This window comes from Cottoperca gobio, chromosome 24 (genome assembly GCF_900634415.1).
Source record: "Cottoperca gobio chromosome 24, fCotGob3.1, whole genome shotgun sequence".
Lineage (NCBI taxonomy): Eukaryota > Metazoa > Chordata > Actinopteri > Perciformes > Bovichtidae > Cottoperca > Cottoperca gobio.
Genome location: NC_041378.1, coordinates 16,705,916 through 16,725,544, shown reverse-complemented (window position 1 = coordinate 16,725,544; position 19,629 = coordinate 16,705,916). Strand labels below are relative to the sequence as shown.

At 40.5% G+C, this 19,629-nt stretch overlaps 1 pseudogene; it reads right to left on the bottom strand.

Annotated features, from left to right (window-relative positions):
- Positions 1-18,647, bottom strand: part of LOC115003932 (protein FAM49A-like) — a 34,915-nt pseudogene extending 16,268 nt beyond the window's left edge.
- Positions 18,648-19,629: the final 982 nt, after the last annotated feature.

The window sequence follows — 19,629 nt, the reverse complement described above, 5'->3', positions numbered from 1 at the left end:
CCACATGGCACCTTTATTGAACATAAAGACCCAAAACTGTCCCTGCTGTTCTCTTAAAAGCACATTTCATTTTATTAAACTTAAATGCAGAGGGGTAGATCTGAACATGCATTTTTTTTTTTTGGGCCCAACTGGACAACCAGTACGACACGACATTTCTAGTTCACAGCCCTTTTCAATTATTTAACAATACTTTATCCCCAGAGTCAGATTCATACAAGAAAAGCTTGTAAATGTGCAGAATCAGGGTTAATCTTCTAAAAATGTGTCCATGTGTAACTGATGGGTTTGTAGGTTTATATTAAATATGACTAATGATTATGAAAAGGGCTTGAAGTCACTGTAATTTCACTTACTAGACATTGAGATATTCAAAGAATGTGATGGCCATTAGGTTTTTTACAGGCAATCCAACAGTCTTTCCAGTTGGCATTTGTTAGTGCAAACTTGTATCACACTTAAACCCTTCCCCCTGCCCATATCTGAGAAATATGGACCGAAGCTGTATTATTTCTCTTTAACAGCCCGAGGATAAACAGTGCAACAGCCTTCGAGGGAGAAAGTTGTGGGTTTAATACAACAAGTGCAGGCTAATCCCAGCTGTAACCATCTAAACCACAGCATTGTAACTGGGCTGATGTGCCTTAGTGGCAGCTTAGAATGTGGTCTTACTCAAACATGACTGCACTAGCTCGAAAAGTGTTTGCGTATGTATGCAAGTCATATACCTTCTCTGGTGGAGGACCTCGGCTTGCTGTCTATATCATCCGCTTTCTCTTTGTCTCTGAAACAAGAGAAAATAAGGAATTTGTGTTAAAATCAATATGCACCAAGCGGAAATAAATGATACTGGAAAGACAAACAATCACACAGCATGTGAAAAGCACGTGTGTACGAGTGTGTATCCACATGCGCGTAGCATCTGTGCATCAGACAGGTACAGTATTAACTTTCCCCTTTACCAACTTCCCTTTTTCTCCTGACACACACAAGCATTCAGCAAACAAATGCTGCCCTCCCCATCACAAAACACTCACTGAATTATTCAACAGTGAAATCTACACCCTTGTCTGCTCCAGCCAAAGTAAGGCGGATTAAGGCTCTGTCTGCTGCATGTTCACTTGAGTATTAAATGTCCTGTGACAAGCAGCGGCTGCTAATGGTCATTAGGATGCTCTGTACTAGGAGTTCCTCCAGGGTGAGAGCAGAAAATAAATACATAGATGGCACTGTCCCATTCTGTGACATTCTTAACCCAGCTGAGGCTCATCATTCATATCTTTTAAATATATAGTTGAGAGTTTGCACCTGGAACACCAGGTAAGTGAAATTACTGGTGTTGGAGTCACTTTCTGTAACAAAAGGTTGAATAATTTCTTATCTGGCAAAAGTCAAATCAGTGCTGCCACACAACACCTGCTGCTGTAGAAGACGTTATCCTGCTGAACATTAGAGGAGATCATTAGCAGGGCAGTCCATCATTATGCACTCCATCCTGGTGCTGGAGTCTAGATCTACATTCTCTGTGCTGCAGTGCATAGTAATGCATTTGCCTACAACAAACATTTTTAAATGATGGAGACTGAGGCCTGACTTGAAAGGTAGCAGCTTGAAAGGATCGAACCACCAATCTTCCGATTAATAAGAACCACGATTGGGCACAGTGCAGCACCTAACCGGTGTACAGTGTGCACACACTAGGGTCATCTTGTAGTTCATCTTCAAAAAGGGCAAGTGTATGGACACAGTTTAGATTTAGAAATGAGCTATCCAAGACATGCGTATCAAAATAAACCCCATCATCCGGACTACCTTTAGCGAAGCAGAACACCGAAATCCATGCAGCAGTTGGCAAACCTTTACACAGACGTGAAGAAATGTGCAAAAACAATCATGGCCTGCTGTGTTCTGTGCCTACACCCCACCTGCCACCACCTTTAGACATGGAGGGTGATGGTTTGTGCGAGCTGACCAAAGACATGGTGTTAAAACCTGAAAGCAACTTATTTCACTTTCACATGTAAGCTGATTACTTTTGTTACATTGTGAAATGACCTAGATGTAAATTCATGGCAAAGAAGTTGTGATGGCATTTTTCCTTTCCTTCTTGTTTCTGTCATGTATTTGTGAAAAAGTGGATGATGTATGAAGAGTCTCTTTGTTTTGAAACTTTCTCTGTAGAAGTTTGTTTTGTGCCCTTACAGTCGCATCGCTTTTTGTTTCTTTTCTTCTTTTGTATGAGTTTAATATTACTTGTCAATTGTCAGTGGCTTGTTAGTTTGTAGTTTGCACACAGCACCTTTTTGGGGTGTTTCCCTATGCTAAGTGCTAATTGCCTGGCAAACGCATGCAATTTAAGATCAAATGTAATTCATCAACATGCTCAGATGGGTAAGAACAGATTTGACTTTCAGCGCACATTTCAGGATTTTCTTATTTTCCTTTTGTTGCCGTGTGCAACAACAAATGCAAGAGAAAGCAATGGTTGATTAATCTTTCCCAGTGTATTCTCATGCACTCCAAAGATCATAGTATTCACGCACACTTACAGAATAAACTCACCCACATACACATTAGATAGATAGATAAACACTTGTAGTACAAGTACTGATCATACCAGGCGACAGGAAGCATTATTTATACATCTACCGTGTGTATATTCTCCACAAACAGGATTTAGTGCACAGAAATAACTATTGTATAATCTTCCATCTTCAGATGTACACAGAAGTACAACCTGTCATTACCTACCAACCAACCTATTTACACAACTCTTAGTTTAATTTGCGGGTTTTGCATTGTTTGCTTCTTGATGGGCCGGCTTGGCGTTGATGAAAAAAATCAAGTGAAGAAATGGTTTCATCATCATTTAAAGTACGGAAAGGAGAAGGGGAAGCCAGGGTGGATATTTAGTAGTTAAATATTGAAGTCCTTAGACCTAAGAGATATTTGACAGAAACATACGAGTCACAGCAGAGAAGATGAGTGGTCAGATATCGCCTTAGACTGAAAAGGTTAAACCAGCGTGTTTAATAACGGTTTTATCTGGATTTGACCATAAACGAAATCTGGGACTCACAGTGACGATTGTGTTTTAACTTACTTTGTACAACGGGGACAAAGGGAAGTAAAGTATCGACCAGAGAAGTCTAAAAGTTTAACACAACTCTAACAATTGGGGAAACCATAACGCGTTTATCTGCTATATTATACAATTTTAATTCTGCTATATTATATTATTTTAATTCTGCTATTTTATACTATTTTAATTTGGCTATTTTTATAATGGTTCTTCAGACTCATTTACATCTACACTGATTATTGTACTGTAAATGCTCTTATTCTGTCCTTGTACTAATTGTTATGTTTTAGCTGTGATGCACTTTGGGCTGCAATTCTTGTATGAAAAGGTGCTATACAAATAAAGCTTATTATTACTATTATTAAAGAGCCTGAAGACAGTCCCATCTGTCACAGTAAATAGTCCTCATCCGTTTGTGTTGAGCCACATCCCTTCTCTGAAGAACCTGCACAGCAACAGAGCGAGGGAAGAAGAGGTGGCATGCTGTGGATGGATGGATGGACGAAGGCCCCACAGGGACACTAGACCACTCCTTATATGGGCATAGTAGTGTGGTGACTCCCCGTGGTCTGACTTCACCTCAACATCTCTCTCACACACACACACACACACACACACACACACACACACACACACACACACACACACACACACACACACACACACACACACACACACACACACACACACACACACACACACACACACACACACACACACCTTCTCTGAACGTCAACTTCTATATCCACACTCTTTTCCTTCTTCCCTTTTTTTCATTTCTCTTTCAGTGATACATAAGAGGATTTTCTGTTTTTCCATTTGCTTGCCAGCGAGACAAACAGCTGTCACCAGGCAGTCAACTCATTTACACAATGACATTGAAGTTGATTAATTAAATTATCCAGGGAGTCCGTTTACAAAATCAGCCAGCAGACTTTTACCAGATTAAAGAAATAGCCATTAGCTAGCCAGACAGCAGTCATCCATCCAGTTGTTCATATAGTCAATTATTTAACCCAATGAGCCAGCCTTTCAGCAAACTAGCCACACATTTAGCCAGGCAGTTAGCAGATGAGTAAGACAGTTAATCTGTCAATCATCCCGGCAGGTGGTGGAGCCAGACAGAGAGGGAGATGTGTGCAGTCTCTTAAAACATAAACATGTTTTTCAGGAAACATCAATCGAGAGCCAGAATAGAATTTTCCAGTGACCCTACAGGAATAACATACATAATAATAATAATAATAATACAGGCCCATTATGTCCCATTCTGAGTTATTAAATGATACGACTGCAGCAAGGTTGATTTTCCCACAACAGTCTATCGTTAAGAGGAGTAATGCATTTATACGCTGGCTAATAAGTTCATTTTACTATTTTGGGAAAAGAAAAATGTATAATGAAATCTCTTCATCGGTGTTGCCATCCATGCTTAAACCAAGTTATCTATAACCTAACATTTAAAAGAGTTTGTAACACTTTTCCTCTCAGTGGATGATGGAATTAATCAGCCTCAAACTCATTTGTTTTGATGAATCCAGTCGGTCCTCATGTGCTCTCAGCCTGAACTGTTCTTTGCCCTCAAGGAAAATGTGGACAATCTAAAAACATCGGTATTTTCATTACATGACTCCTCTAGATATTAAACGGTTGCTGTAATTGAGAATGGCTTCAATGTGCTTTCCTATGGTTGTGGATGAAGTTCTGAATGTGTCCAAAAGGCTTCATTGTTACACATCACTCTATATACAGCATATTTACGATTATAGGAAACTGTATTTATTTTGGCCGAAAGCTGATAAAATTAGATAATTTAAAAATTCCCTACTTAAGCTCTGATGCAGCCGCCTGTCTCTGTCTGTAGTCAGCACTCTGTAACCTCACTCAAAGTCCCGCCCACAGGACTATCTCATTGGTTATATGGTTATTTATTTTCTGGCAACAGCAAAGGAAGTTGCAAACAAGACATTTAGTGTGGCACATTGGGCAGCATGTCAGTTTCAGATGGAGAAATCTCAGAAATCTGTCTGGTCTGCAATTTGAGATTTTTTTTCTTTCAGTCACAAGGCTGCTTCAACAGACTCTGGGCAACCAATGCCCAGTACAAACAAGGAGTAATGAAGCTAAAGGAAAAATTTAAATCACATTTCTGTCAGATCCTTTAAAGTTAGCTACATGTGTCAATGAATTACAGACAGGTGATGACCTGACTGGTGCATAGTCCATTACAAGCACTCACACACCCTACAAAGACATACAACAGTCTTGCATTAAAACATTAAACAGTGCACAACCACACAATCCGTCTGTAAGGCTGTGTCTAAAAGCTATCTGTTTCCATGGTGACAGCAGAGACGTCCGTTAAAACAGGGGAAGCGCATGAATATGACAGAGTGGAACCCTGGAGGGGACACACACATACACACTTTGTTCTTCAATGGTTTACGGTTTAGAGAAAGGGAAGGTGTGCGATGAAAGCTGCTGTCACTTCTGGTTGAACACCTGGCAAGGAGGATGCCAAACCTACTGGGTAGAGAGGAAGAGTGACAGACTGCAGGCGTGTGATGAAGACGAGAAGAAAATGCCAGAAGTAATCCTGAGGGAAATCGCAGGAACAAAATAATATAACCATGAGAAAAATGAGTTGTGCATCCAAACAACATCTAGAAACCTAAAGAAAGAGAGCATCATTATTGTAACTGTGCCTCTATGTTGCTTATAATAAATACAATAAACTGTGACTAAAAGAAGTAGGAAGACTTAAGTAGAGCAAAACTAAACTGCACTGAAAAAGACTTTCACGCATGAGCAGGAAACAACATCTTCCATCTTTGTGAATGAAAAGCTTAACGGTTGAGGATTTATTTTAGGTGCAATAATGTGTGTAACATGGAAAGACATGCACTACTCGACTGTGACGGTGACCAGCTCCAATGGTCTGTAACCAACGTTTACAGAAGAAGACCAAAGACTCCATATCCCACAGTTCACTGAGTTGAATGGACCATAACAGTGAACAGTCACAGGTGCCTCTTATCTGGCTCTCATATCAGCTGTGCTTTCTCAAAGTGTTTACTTGCCAAACATTAGCCTCAAACCACTGAGTACTCAGTAAATCACTAAGAACATATTATAATCTAACGCAAATTTGTCCAACAGTTTGAAGCGTGGTTTTCTTGCCGATGAAGCCAAAACCACATCATGTAAACATGACATATCTTTATGTTTTGATTGTTCTTCCAATGTGTGTCCTGTAAGCTGCTTACCTTGAAAATGTTACCAATAAATAAGCTGACTTCCAGGCACATTTAATGTTAATTACCATTCAACCTGAAATGACTCACCTATGCAGATGCCTTTGTAGCTGTGATTTACAGTAGCCACTGGAGTTACTGGTGAATGAGTCATAAACATAATGCAATGTCATAACCTAAAAAGTCTCGAAATCAAACAATGATTACTACTAGGCGATCCTAACACTGAGGGAAAACACCTAACAGGATGTGTGCGTAACAAAACTACAAACCTTGAAAATGACCAACACCTCTGACAACAACAAAACACTGTACTCTTCAGCTAATTGGATTTCACTGCAGGGCTTCTGAAGTGTATTGTATGGTTTCTCATATTTTCACTAGTCATCAGTCATTAAAGTAACATCCTGTGTATTTTCACTTGCAGTGATGAGTGATGAACAGAGATACAAAGAGACAGTCAGAGAACATTTGTCAAGGTCGACAGCAGAAGTGGCTTTGCCCACACGACTACTCGGAAAACTAGCTCCTACAAAAGAGTCAAGGCCGTCACACCAGATTGGAAATATAATGCTCTTTTGAAAAACCAAACAACAATGGTTCTTGACTTGTACAGTGCGATGCCTACTGCTGTAGTGCAGTCTCTCAAAACATTCTCTTGTCCTCAGGGGAGGAACAGGCCATGACCTATTTTGGATCAGGATCCATTGTTTTCTTAAATCTACATTTGGGTTTCCGCAATGCAAATTAGCCGTAATTCAAATTTTAGCCTGGTCTACAAATATGATAAGCATCCTTGTGCATAGGGTTAGAGATAAAACAAAACCTTTTGTCTTGTATAGTTTAGGAGGTTGCAAGTTTTCCCATTGATCATACAATACAACAATTTACATCTACATCTCGTGTGAAAAAATAGATTTAAAGGGGGGGGGGGGGGGAGTCGGTCGTTCTCTCCTCTCCTATGTCTGACTGTGGCTGGGTATATATATATATATATATAATTATTAAATAATTCCAAACTTGTAGTATAAGCCAAACGGCATAAACAATGGATGTACAGTTTCACCATCGGTTTATAAGAATTTGTGAACATTTTCATTTGTGTCGTTTGTGTAAAATGACACTATGAGCATTTCGAGTCAAATCAGCCGTTACTGCTCCATTACATACTCCATAAAACCAATGGGACAAACCCTGGATAGCGTGACAGCTGTTGGTGTTCACAGACATCCAGGATTGAACCTGTAAATCAATTATTTACATGGATAAGCATTATCTCCACCACTGGAAAATGCATATTTCCAACTTTGCTCCAGGTCACGCAAGGGGAATTGGTGTGCAAGTTTGTGACCGAGTAGAGCGTAAGGGAGGGACACATCTGGCTCTGGACGATCTGCCTCCTGCAGACACCCTCTAAGGGTTCAAACCAGGGTTAACACTCAATGGAGGTTCAATGGGCTGGAAGTATGCAACCCTCCCATGAGTAAATAAATATGTGCGCGTGTGCGTTTGTGACAACTCTGGATCATCTTTCTTCCATTCTGCATGGCAACCACTGATGAATGGATGATGGATTCCTAACAGCCCAGTGGGCTCTGTTTTAGGGTGGAGGTATAGGGGAAAACAGGGACATCACTAACCATTAAGATTCATTAATTTGACAGTGTTGTATCGTAGCAAGTGCCTACATTCACTTAGCATTCATTTTATAACATCAAACATGTCGGTTTGCAGCACTCTAGCCTTCAATACTACCCTGACATTGATGTACGTAACCTACAAACTAACAACAAATGAAAAACAGGAAAATGTTAGAATTCACACACTTCGAGTAAAACCTTTCATTCATCAACTGACACTCAATTTAGCAGGAATGTGCCAAAAATAAAGAAAAAAACCCCAAGCAGGCTGAACAGGTGCTGAAAAGTGTGGGAACTGTGTTTAATTCCAACATTAATTCTCACACAGGTAGAGCTGCACAAATTCCTGTGTGCAACTACGATCGTTAGAACTTCATTATTGCAATGCTTGTACACAGTACAGTTCCTCTTCACTAAATATTTCTAGAATATCTGCTGCGGTTGAGTCAAGATGGTCGTATAAAGTGAGGAAAGTTAAGGCGTTTTGTCCACACAATCTAACAACATAGTCAATATTATTAATTTACTATTTAGGGTAAGAAATATTAAATAATTGTATTCACATACAGGAATACGCAGGAACACATTATTGCATGTAACAGGAAATGCTCAACACAGACAACTCCAAGCCGGATGAACCTGATCTGCAGTATAAGGAATCTGGTTCCAGTTTGCTTCCTCTCACTCAGGTGATTAATGAATCGTCAGCCGACAACACTGTCATACAAGCCTTGTGAAGGTTAAATGTAATAAGGCAAACTCATTTCTTCTCCTGTATCTTGGTGTACATATTTTAAACAGCAATGCTTATAAAACATCGGGCCTGGAACATGAAATAGAAAAGACAGTCTTCTCAGTTTTGATCCAGAATTAGGCTGAGTCAGAGCGCACTGTGTTGTTCGTGTTGAGGAACAAAGAACTGCCAATAAAAAAAATGTTTAAAAGGCTTGTGGTGCTGCTCAAACACAGTTAATCCCAGACGGAGGAAAATGACCACCAGCCAATGTTTCTACATTTTGGCTGTGCCTGGGAGTTTATCTACCAGCCATTTTGGCAAGGAATCCGACATGGAGTTCTTGTAATGACAATGTCGCTCAGTATCTGGTGAAAAATCATAGTAATTATGAAATTAGTAGATACAGTAACCAGCTCACAAAATAATATATTTTTTAAAGGTTCAATGTGTAAGATCTGCCAGAATTTAAAAACTTAAAACAATGAACAAACATGATCAACAGAATGTGAAGAGTTAACAGTGTCGCCATTATGTCAAAGACGTCTACGTTTTGTGTTGCAGAGATATCTACTGAAGTTAGCTAACTGACTAGTTGCGGCCCGTAATGTCTAGGATGACTAGTGAGATAGTATAGCGCAGCATCGCCTTGTTCCCACCGCAAACTTTCTGTTGCTGCCGTTACACGGGTTAGACCCAGCGCGCCATCAGCCTGCTGTTACTATTCGCTCTGATATTCGCTGGCTGTATCCGAGCTGCTGGAGCGGTAGGTGTAGAATACAATGAAAATGACAAATTACTACAACTAAAATACAAACAGGTTAACATACTCCCGTTGTTAGAGATTGTATGGACCCAGTAGTAGAGGTGAAATACTAACCCCTATTCATTTGGAGCAGGTGGCTCGGGATTACACATTGTACCTTTAAACCTGGATTTTACTATTACAGCAATAATTAATCAATTTGTGTGTTCACGTGTGATTAGTAGTTTACAGTTAAACAAGTGAAACTGTTCTCGGTCTATAATGTCTGTCTGTGTACCAACCCATTTTACTTATTTTTCCTAAGTCAACCCATTTCCACTGAGAAGGACTTTGTATAAACCAAAGGAAACCAAAATCAACACCAATGAACCAAAATAACTTCTGTTTGGGAATCTCTAGGAAAATGACTGGCAAGCACGAACCAATTGTTTAACTAGTGTGTCTCTCACTACCAGTGTTATCCAAAGTGTCTTTACAGTGCAATAGCAGCACATTACAGCCTGCTTCTGTTGTTCTAAGTTATTTTGTCTTAACGGTAATCATTTACAATCTAAAATACACTTATAAAGTTGGCAGCGAATGTTTCCACAAATGAGCCCTAGCCTCCAAATGAGTGAAGATGTACTTATGTGGTGTTGACCTTTGGTCTGGTAATCTTCTCACTACCTCAGTGCCTGCTGAGTGTTGTTACTGTTCTACTCTAGAAAGTGTTCCTGAAGCAATCATGAAAGAAGAACCAATAGACCATTATATCAAACCATTAAAAACTAAAGTAGAGTTAAGTAGTCAGTAGCATAACAGTAATAAAAATAGATAACCTTAATGATTGCAGAAAAGGTCGAGCTAGTTGGCACCAACGCAGCCAGGATGATGAGTTCTATTATCTTGGGGCAACTCAAACTAAGGATGTATGCACATAAGAAAATATGTGGCACTTTGGAGAAAAGTGATCACCAAGTAGCATATGGTCATGCTCTGCTCAAGTTAAGCCCATTACCAAAAAACAAAACACAACAGCCAAAAAACAAACAGATTGGCCTTGTGCAACCATTTTTAAAATCCTTGTGCTGTTTTGACTGGCCAGGAAAACAGGCCTTCAAATTGGGTTAGGGGAACTGCGTCTCCCTCAGGCTCACTTCGCTGGAGCAAATGTGACAGCAGGGCGTTTTGGGGGGTTGAGCTCAGCTCCAGGAGAGGTTGGCTGAGTTTTGCCCTAATATGGACACAGGCTGGGGGGGTGGGGGCGCGGAGTGCTGCTGGAGGGGAGAGGGTGGGCTGGGTGGAGTAGGGGAAACCTGCCCAGCACCACCACAATGGCAGCCTTGCTTCTCTCTGCTGTATCATTGGCACTCTTTATCCTGCCTCATACAGTCTACTTCACATACCAGCACAGGATTCAACTGTTTTGGTCTAATAACCGTGCTCTCAACGCTCCAAACACACTGAAGAACTCTTTAGCAGCTAGGACTCGTACATCAAGCACAGCTCATTTTTAAGTACCCGTGTTCGCTCTCCGAAATTCTTTCAAACCATACATTGCATATTGCATATCACTCTCTCTCTCACACTCTCACACACTCAGCTGCCGGCTCTGTGTGCACTCTGGTTCAGTTGGCTGGGCCTGCTGCCTAATTTTACACTTGCTCATTACAAACTCACCACTATCCCTCCTTCACATCTGGCCTCTGGTGGAGAGAGAGGGAGAGGGATGCTGATAATGACAACAGAGAGGGGGGGGGGGGGGGGGGGGGGGGGGGTCAGTGGACGTAGTAAACAACTCAGAGAGGCTTCTGTCAATGCTGAGAAAGTGGGAAAGAGAGAAACAGACTACCGAGGCACAAAAGAGTGCATGGAGAGAACAATACAAGGAGGAAAAGAAATCAAGGCAAAACGCAAGTAGGAAAGTTAAGGAGGGCGTTTGGTATTTGGAGAGGAGGAGGAGGCAGAGTGGCTGCCTGGCTACTAGCAGCCATTGCTGCGTAGAGTAGGACTCCAGGCGTATAAATTCCTCCTACGTCTCTGCTCAATGCCACTTCTGTTCTGCCAAGCCCTGCATGTCAACAGCACTGCAGATACAAAGGGAACCATGTCTGTGTGTGACTGAGTCTTGTGTAAAACAAGTGTTGCAGAGTTTGTATGTGAGAGCATCAAGCAATCTCCACCACTGTATGCTCCTTCTCTGCTGTGTGGAGGCACCCAAGCTAGGCTAACAGAAGCTGCCTTGACCCTGGTAGCGAGTTAATCCTAACTAATATACTCAAACTGATGTGTTACTGACATAGATATTATCTTAAAAAGGAAAATGAATCAACAAATTTTTTTTTTTTTTGTTGCAGGTACTTAAAAGTGTGCTTTGATGTTTTCAGACCACAAGTAATTTGATAAATTCATTTATCTAAAGCTATTTATCGCGCAATATATTGTCAGTTATCGGTATTGTGACTGGATAATGTCACCGGCCAAGAGACACATCTGGCACATAACTTCACATAAAAACATACATTTAACCTCAGTTTATCACACTAGGGTTGTAGAATACATTGTTTGTGTGTGACTTGTGTGATGAACAAATCAAAAGAGACCGCGGTAATGCACTCAGGGATGTTTTCAGTAAGCTGAAGGAGAGTACAAGTGGAAAACTGCACTTTAAATGTAGCCTAATTATCTTTTACTATTGGTTCCCTTTGTGTTTAGTTCATTTTCAATTTCTTCAATAAAAGAATGTTTAATATCCATTTATTTATTGCAAGAAATATCGGTATTGTGATATTCAACACCATTATTGCTTATCTCATATTCTCCGGATATCGTGCAGCCGTACTAAGATCCGAAGAAGTGCAGTTACCAAAATGTTAAACTATTCCTTTAGATCAGGGGTGTCAAACATGTGGGATGACTTTGATCATAAAGTAAAATACTGTTCCAGATACCTGTGACTAAATGTTTGTGCCTTTGTAGATACACTGTGATCTGTAAGTTATAATGCACATGTGTAAATGATAAACTCAGGCACAATATTGTTGAAATTGCACCTTTTTTTTCTTAAGATATTTCAGTTTCATAATGTTTTGTAAAAAGATAGTTCATTAAATTTGAAAATGTTCAGAATGTACGTGTATTTTTTTGCACTAAAACGAAGGGGAACATTTGGAGTCGTCATTATTTATAGGTTATTATGCTATGATTTCACTGGTCCGGCCCACTTGAGATCAAATTGTTCTGCATGTGGCCCCTGAACTGAAATGAGTTTGACACCCCTGCTCTAGATGATTAAAAGTGATCTTTTCTGAATATCTTAGAAAAAAAACTCCTCTTAATCATCATTGAATTCAGGTGTTTCATTCAGTCCCATTGCCGAGCAGCTGCATGCAAGCCTTAAATCACCAATCACAATGCCAAGCGTCAGATGGAGTGGTGTAAAGCACAGACTCTGGAGCAGTGGAAACGTGTTGTGTGGAGTGACGAATCACGCTTCTCTATCTGGCAGTCTGATGGACGAGTCTGGGTTTGGCGAATGCCAGGAGAACGTTACCTGCCTGACTGTAAAGTTTGGTGGAGGAGGGATAAGGCTATGGGCTTGTTTTTCTGGGGTTGGGAATGGGATGTCATAATGGCTATGAATTTGGAATGGGATGTCAAAGGCTCCTGTAGGTGGCCCAATACTTTTGTCCATATAGTGTATATTGTAGGACTGCAACATAATTATTATTTTTTTTTTTTTTGCAACACCCTTTAAACCCTTAATTATACACACACACAGTTTTGTTCACTCCACTGGTTCTCTGTGCTGATACACCCTTCTCACTAAAGCGTCACGGCTGTCCTCTTAAACATCCTAATATTTCTGCTCTCACAGACTGTTAGCTTGTCATGAACCATAAACAGCTGTAAATCTCTGGATTCCTGCACCTGCTGAGATCAGTGAAAATGCTGCTGAATTGCAAAAAGCCAGTCAAGAAGCAGAGGCCAAGATCCTTCAGCCAGCTGTGGCGATGCAGAAAAACAGGTGGCGTGGCAGCACACAGTCAGCTCTCTAGTCTCTGTCAAGGTTGAATATGACGTTTAATACATTCAGCTTGTGCACTCTGTGATGCATATTGTTGCATGTTTATGTCACAAACATTTTTACATTCCAACTGACTTTTAAACTCACAGATCTGGCAGTAGCATCGTGCCAGAAAAAGAGAAGCGGTGTGCAGGTAATTTCACTTCATAGATCAACAGAGCAGAAGTGTGCCAATGTTAAACGGCATTCAACTGTATAAACAGATCTGTGGTCAAAATTGCTGAATTGTAATGCCTGTTCTGCATAAATATGATCAACCAGTAGCACAACATGTGACAGAGAATGATACTAATTTAATCTGAGTAACCTTTTATCTTTCATACAAGATTTGTACTGTAACACATTTCCAAAAGCTTTCCAACTTTCCAGTGGCCTAGAAAGCATGATGCTTTGGGCATTTGTGCATAAATAAACTGCCAAAGGAAAGAAGCCGGTTGTTGAAAGTAGTTTACACAAAATCGATAGGACAGATGGTGTGCATTTTAAATGACCCAGTCGCACCACCACTCAGGTTTCAAAAACAACAGGTTACTTATCTGACATGACGCAGCATGAGATCCTACAAGGCTAAATAAGGCCAAAATAAAATGATGAAAAAGAGAGACAAAACCTTTACACAAACAATATTCAAAGCAAGTAAGAATCAACTGTGAAATAAAATGAAAAACCAACATTGCCGTGCATGAACACATGTGGGCTATACGTTTTGAAAATTGGAGGATTTTAAACCCTCTTAGTTAACCAACAGAACTCAGTTTCCTATCATAAAACAAGCTTAAACGATTTCTGTGGAGAGTCTATGTTGTTACAAACAACATTACGAAAAACCAAAGAAAAACACACCAACAGTAATACTGAAGCACTTGAGGGGTAATAAACTTAACAGAAGTGACAAGTACAAGCACAGCCTCTTCACAATAGTAGCGAGCGAGAGCGTACTGAGGCTGCACAGCAAACAGACTTACAGAGAGCTGTTGTCCCACTGACAGGAAGTGGGTATAAAAAGTGAAACGTGAGCGGGAAGTGTGCAGGGTCATAAAGTAGCGCAGTTTGACACACACTTATTCTCACGGACAGAAAAAGAGACAGGCACACGGGTAGTTTGAAATAAAACAGGAACTTGGAGCAGACCGTAATTGGTATTTTACTGCGACACAGCCACAGTTGACTACACACACAAATAACTAATGTTCTGAAAGTAATAAAAACAGGAGGACGGCCAACAATGAATACAAATATTGGAGAATTCTGACTGGAGGACATTTTTCCTGTGGTGAACATTGAACGCTTGTGGCTTAAGTGTTAAAACACTTTAAGCTTTTAGGAGATAAACTGTTCTAACAACTGAGATTCATAATCCTGCTTTGCCAAATTGTGGGACTGAAAAGGCTCCTTGTGTACAGGGGTGCATAATTACAGCTAAAATGATAGCCATGAGACATAGGCCTTTTTTTACAGCAGACATATTGACTCGTCATTGTAGGAAGCACAGATATTACTTACAATATTAATGCTGGCTGTAAGCCACGACAGTGGGGTAGTGAGTCAGCATGCACAATGTCAGCACCCTGTAACTGAAGCAGCTAAATGGATGTCAAAACTTCTTAAAATGGTCCACCTAGCCCCCCCCCCCCTCCATCCCCACCCCCATCCACACCCCCACACACACACACTTCCAGCCCAGATGGCCACATTGGCTGAGTCAGCAGTGGCTGGTGGTCCACAGTAAACTGGATGATTAGTCGTTGACAACAGGAGGAGAGCCGACACTAAGAGCCATGAGCTGAGAGGCTGAAGGACATCTCAGACATTTGGTTCCGTCTGAATGAAATAATGATTTAAATAAGTGTAAAGTAAAGTGTAAAAAAACGGTTGTTACTTTCTATTTGTTGTCTCTAGATGCAACAGTGACATTCTCATTCTTCAGTTGAATGAACACAGCAGGAGGAACTATAACTTTGTCCAAAATTTGACACAAACAAACGTGTGATTGAATGCGCCAGGGACAGGCTTGCGGTGCTGCAGGCTATGCTCAGTTGGCATCAAAAGTGAAATAGTGATAGGATTCACACTGCTTGTTCAGCAAAAACCAAAAAAACAGATATTACACTTGGCACAGCATGCAATGCTGAAAGGAAATCCTTTGGGATTTCTCAGTGAGTGTCACAGAGCAACTTGTGATTCATAGTTGGACTGCAACAAACAAAAACCTGCTGCTGCAAGCATTAGGAGTTTGAGAACAGCTTAACTGCAAATATCACATTACCTTTATCCGGCCGGCTGAAACACATTTCAGTAGCTGGATGTCTCTTTGTAATATGACTGTAATGGCTCTAGTCATCATATTTCACACATCAGAGGGTAGCTTGCTAACCATTTTAAAGGTGGATACTGCACTTCTTTGATCATGAAAAGACATATTTATGTGTGTTGCTGTGTAGTTATGCTTTAGGTTTGAGATTAATACATAGTGTTGCCCTGTCTGGATTATAGTGGTAAAACATTATACCTGGCTGCCTCATGATAAAAAATAATAATGCTAAACATCTTCAACATACTTGTCTAAGGTTAGTATTTATGTAGTCCTTCTTTGTTGTTTTTTGTTCAAATGTTGTTGCAGTTTAGCAGTAATAAATAAGTACAAAAGAAACACTGCGATGCAACACAAAGGCTTTCCCCGTGCTTGCCTCAGGCAACCTGTAATACAACAGCAGGTTAAAAACCACAATGTGAAAAAGTGCCATTTGTTGAGGAGGGTGTGAGATGCTATATCCTGTTTTTCAGTCACTGAGCCGTGAGAGCCGTGAAAACTACAAGACTTTAAACTGCAGTCCAACGGCTACAGCTCTGACAGAGCACTGGTCGATCAGAGTTTAGGTTGCTCACACACACACACACACACACACACACACACACACACACACACACACACACACACACACACACATTTGTAAAGTCTGACATGTCTTGTGTTCTTTTCAGTATTCTCATTTGCTGCACCACATCGCTTCAGTACGACATCTGAAACATGGTTCACAAACGCCACATAAAACCCAACATTAATGGATTATTCAGTTTACATTAGCTGCACATTTGTGACAAACGGTAAGATTATCAGGCGAGTATAGTAATCAGTGCCAAAACCAGTCTGCTGGCACATCGGCCCCATCACTGGTTCACTGTTCCAACGCAATGTACCAACTTGTCAACATGGCAATATTCTTTAGTTTTAAACATCCATATACATATTCTGGGGGTGATCGTGCTAAATAGGAGTCTTGCCAATTAAACATAAGGCCAAAGCTACAGTCTATCATCAAGAGTGAGGTCCGTCAAAAGTCTGATACCCCTATAGAGTCAAACAGAACAAGACCTGGTTTACACGTGGTTGTAAGTGCCACATCATATCATGCTGCTTATATCAATGGCATGGCATCTTCCTTTTGGATGTATATGAAGTCCTGCATGCCCTAACGTGTCTGAATGGTGTTAAAGTAAATACTATGGCTCACAGTTAGACGAGGACATGCAAAGAACATGCAACTTCTTCCATGAGAGATCAGCTTTATCCACAACTGCAATTGTTAAAGTCACAGAATTCAACCAGCATTCCAGAAATGCTGCAATTACAGGCTGGCATACCGACTGACACAAAACACACACACACACACACACACACACACACACACACACACACACACACACACACACACACACACACACTGTTGTTGAGGAGTGCAGCTGTTGCTGTATGTTCTCTCCAACAAAAGAGCGCCATTTCAGTGCATTGAGAACCACGATGAAGCACATTCCTCTCAGAAGCACCACAATTTGGTTCTCAAACTGGTTTTCAATGTAAAGCTGGTGATAAATATTGTAATTAATTTTGAGACCTGACACTTTAAGACTACTATTGGCTTGTTAACTGGTCTGCACAATTCCATGTTGTTGTGTTTCAGCAACCCTTCTTGGAAAATCCTTAGTCATGACTTATTTCTCAAACAATCAATTCCAACCATGTAATATAACCCCTCCACCACATACTGCATTTTACTGAGTACCACCACCTACACCTCATCACTGCAATGATTCATAATACTGGACCGAATGAACCATGGACAATGATGTAGTGCTGTTGGATGTAATGAAGTATGTACTGCAGTAACATCCCAAGGGGCAACATCGAGTCATTCATTGTCAGCTCACATCAAGAGAAGAGAAAGAAACAGCTGCTGATGTTGGGGATTTACAACCATAGTCTGAGAACAAAAACTATTTAACTAGGATAATACGGCTTTTCTACCGGATAGACCGGTAGAAAAAGTCACACAAATTACAACAACTCATATTTTGTTGCAACCACCTGCCAGTGTCTGTTCAGCAGCACGTTGATGTCAGGTCGTGGGGGACTCTTCACAGCAGTTTGAACGCAGTTATTGCGGACGGAAAGAGTTGTTAAATTGTTATAACTTGAAGCAATCCAGGGTCCCAAAGCATTTCAATTCACTCACTCACACACTCATTCAAGCGATTGAGGAACCAAATAAAGCAATAACGAAACCAATCGGTAAACTGACATGAAATGTGGCTCGTATTCGGCTGCTACTTGCAAGCTAAGTTTGCTGGCTAGCCAGTCCGACTGTTTGCCGGCACTGCTGTCAAGCAAACCCTGCAAAAGGTATTTCCTCAATACAATAGCCAGAGAGGCTAAATGGAGAACAAGCGGGGATGAATAAGAGTCTTGTCACACTTGCACAAGGTTTAACGCCAGCACATAACTACTTTCAGCGCCCAAAAGCGGCTAATGTTAGCTAGCAAGTTAGCGCTTCCTCCCCGGCATCTCTTCCCATGTGAAGTCGTTTGACAGTCACTGATTTGACGGGGATACACAATTTGGCACAACACCAGGTACAGTAAATGCAATTTTGCTCCCACTAAACACGATTAAAAGTTGGTTAAACACAAAAACTCACCTGTATGTCTCTTGGGTAGTACTTTTTAGGATGTTATGTTGGTCTCAGCAGTACTTTCACCGACCTTGGCAGCTCCGTCTGTCCCCAGCAGCGACAGACAACAACACTCTCGGCGCATACCCCTCCCTCTGCCACCAGAAAAACGAAGAAACAAAATCGATGTTCAAGCCCCGCCCACTCACTTTTGTAATTGGTCAATATTAGGGACAGTGCGTTATGAGCCAATTAAATCTGCTATTGTTTTTATATCTCTGTGCATTAGTAATGCGGCAAATGATGCCCTATCTGCAATGCGTGGCAAAGATTGTGTATCTTCAACTTCAAATTAAAAATAAAGTTTATGATGAAAACACAAAACGTTTACAAAGCTTTATCTATTGTTATGTTCCAGATCTTAATACTACAGTCTATCCATTCTTTGAGGATCAAAACAGGCATGCTTTAGGTCTATACAATTAATATATGTTTGACCATCTTTAGTGCTGTCAACAATATTTATGGACTCCTGCTAGTTACACTTCCACCTTACCCCTGCCAGTGTTTCATGTGTAGAGCATGTATAATATTATATGAATCTAGTGAACCTGAAAATGAATCAGCAAAAATAATGATCAATCGTTTCGGTCATTTTTGCTGGTTCCAGCTTCTTAATTATGAGGATTTTTATTGCTTTTCTTTGTCATAAAGGATAATAAACTAAATATATTTGGGTTTTGGTCTGCTGGTTGGACAACACAAGCAATTTGGAGAAGTCATCTTGGTCTCTCTGAAGGTTTAATGGGTATATTTCACATTACATACATTACGTATTACATTTTATAGAATTTCTTTTATTAATGACTTTTTCAAGAAAATAAATGAGAGATTAATCGATAATTAAAGTAATGGTTAGTTGCAGCCAAAAATATCTAATTTTGAATTAGGAATTGCAGAACATTGAACTTACACTGTTGTTTATGTTATCCCACCACAATTGCTTTGGCCTCATAACATTCACGAGCGGGTCAGAGTTCAGATAGTAAATTGCAGCACAACAAAATACACATCTACTTCTGACGGCTGGCCTTAGACAGCATTAAAATGGATGGATGAAGAAAAAGGGAAGTTAGAACATT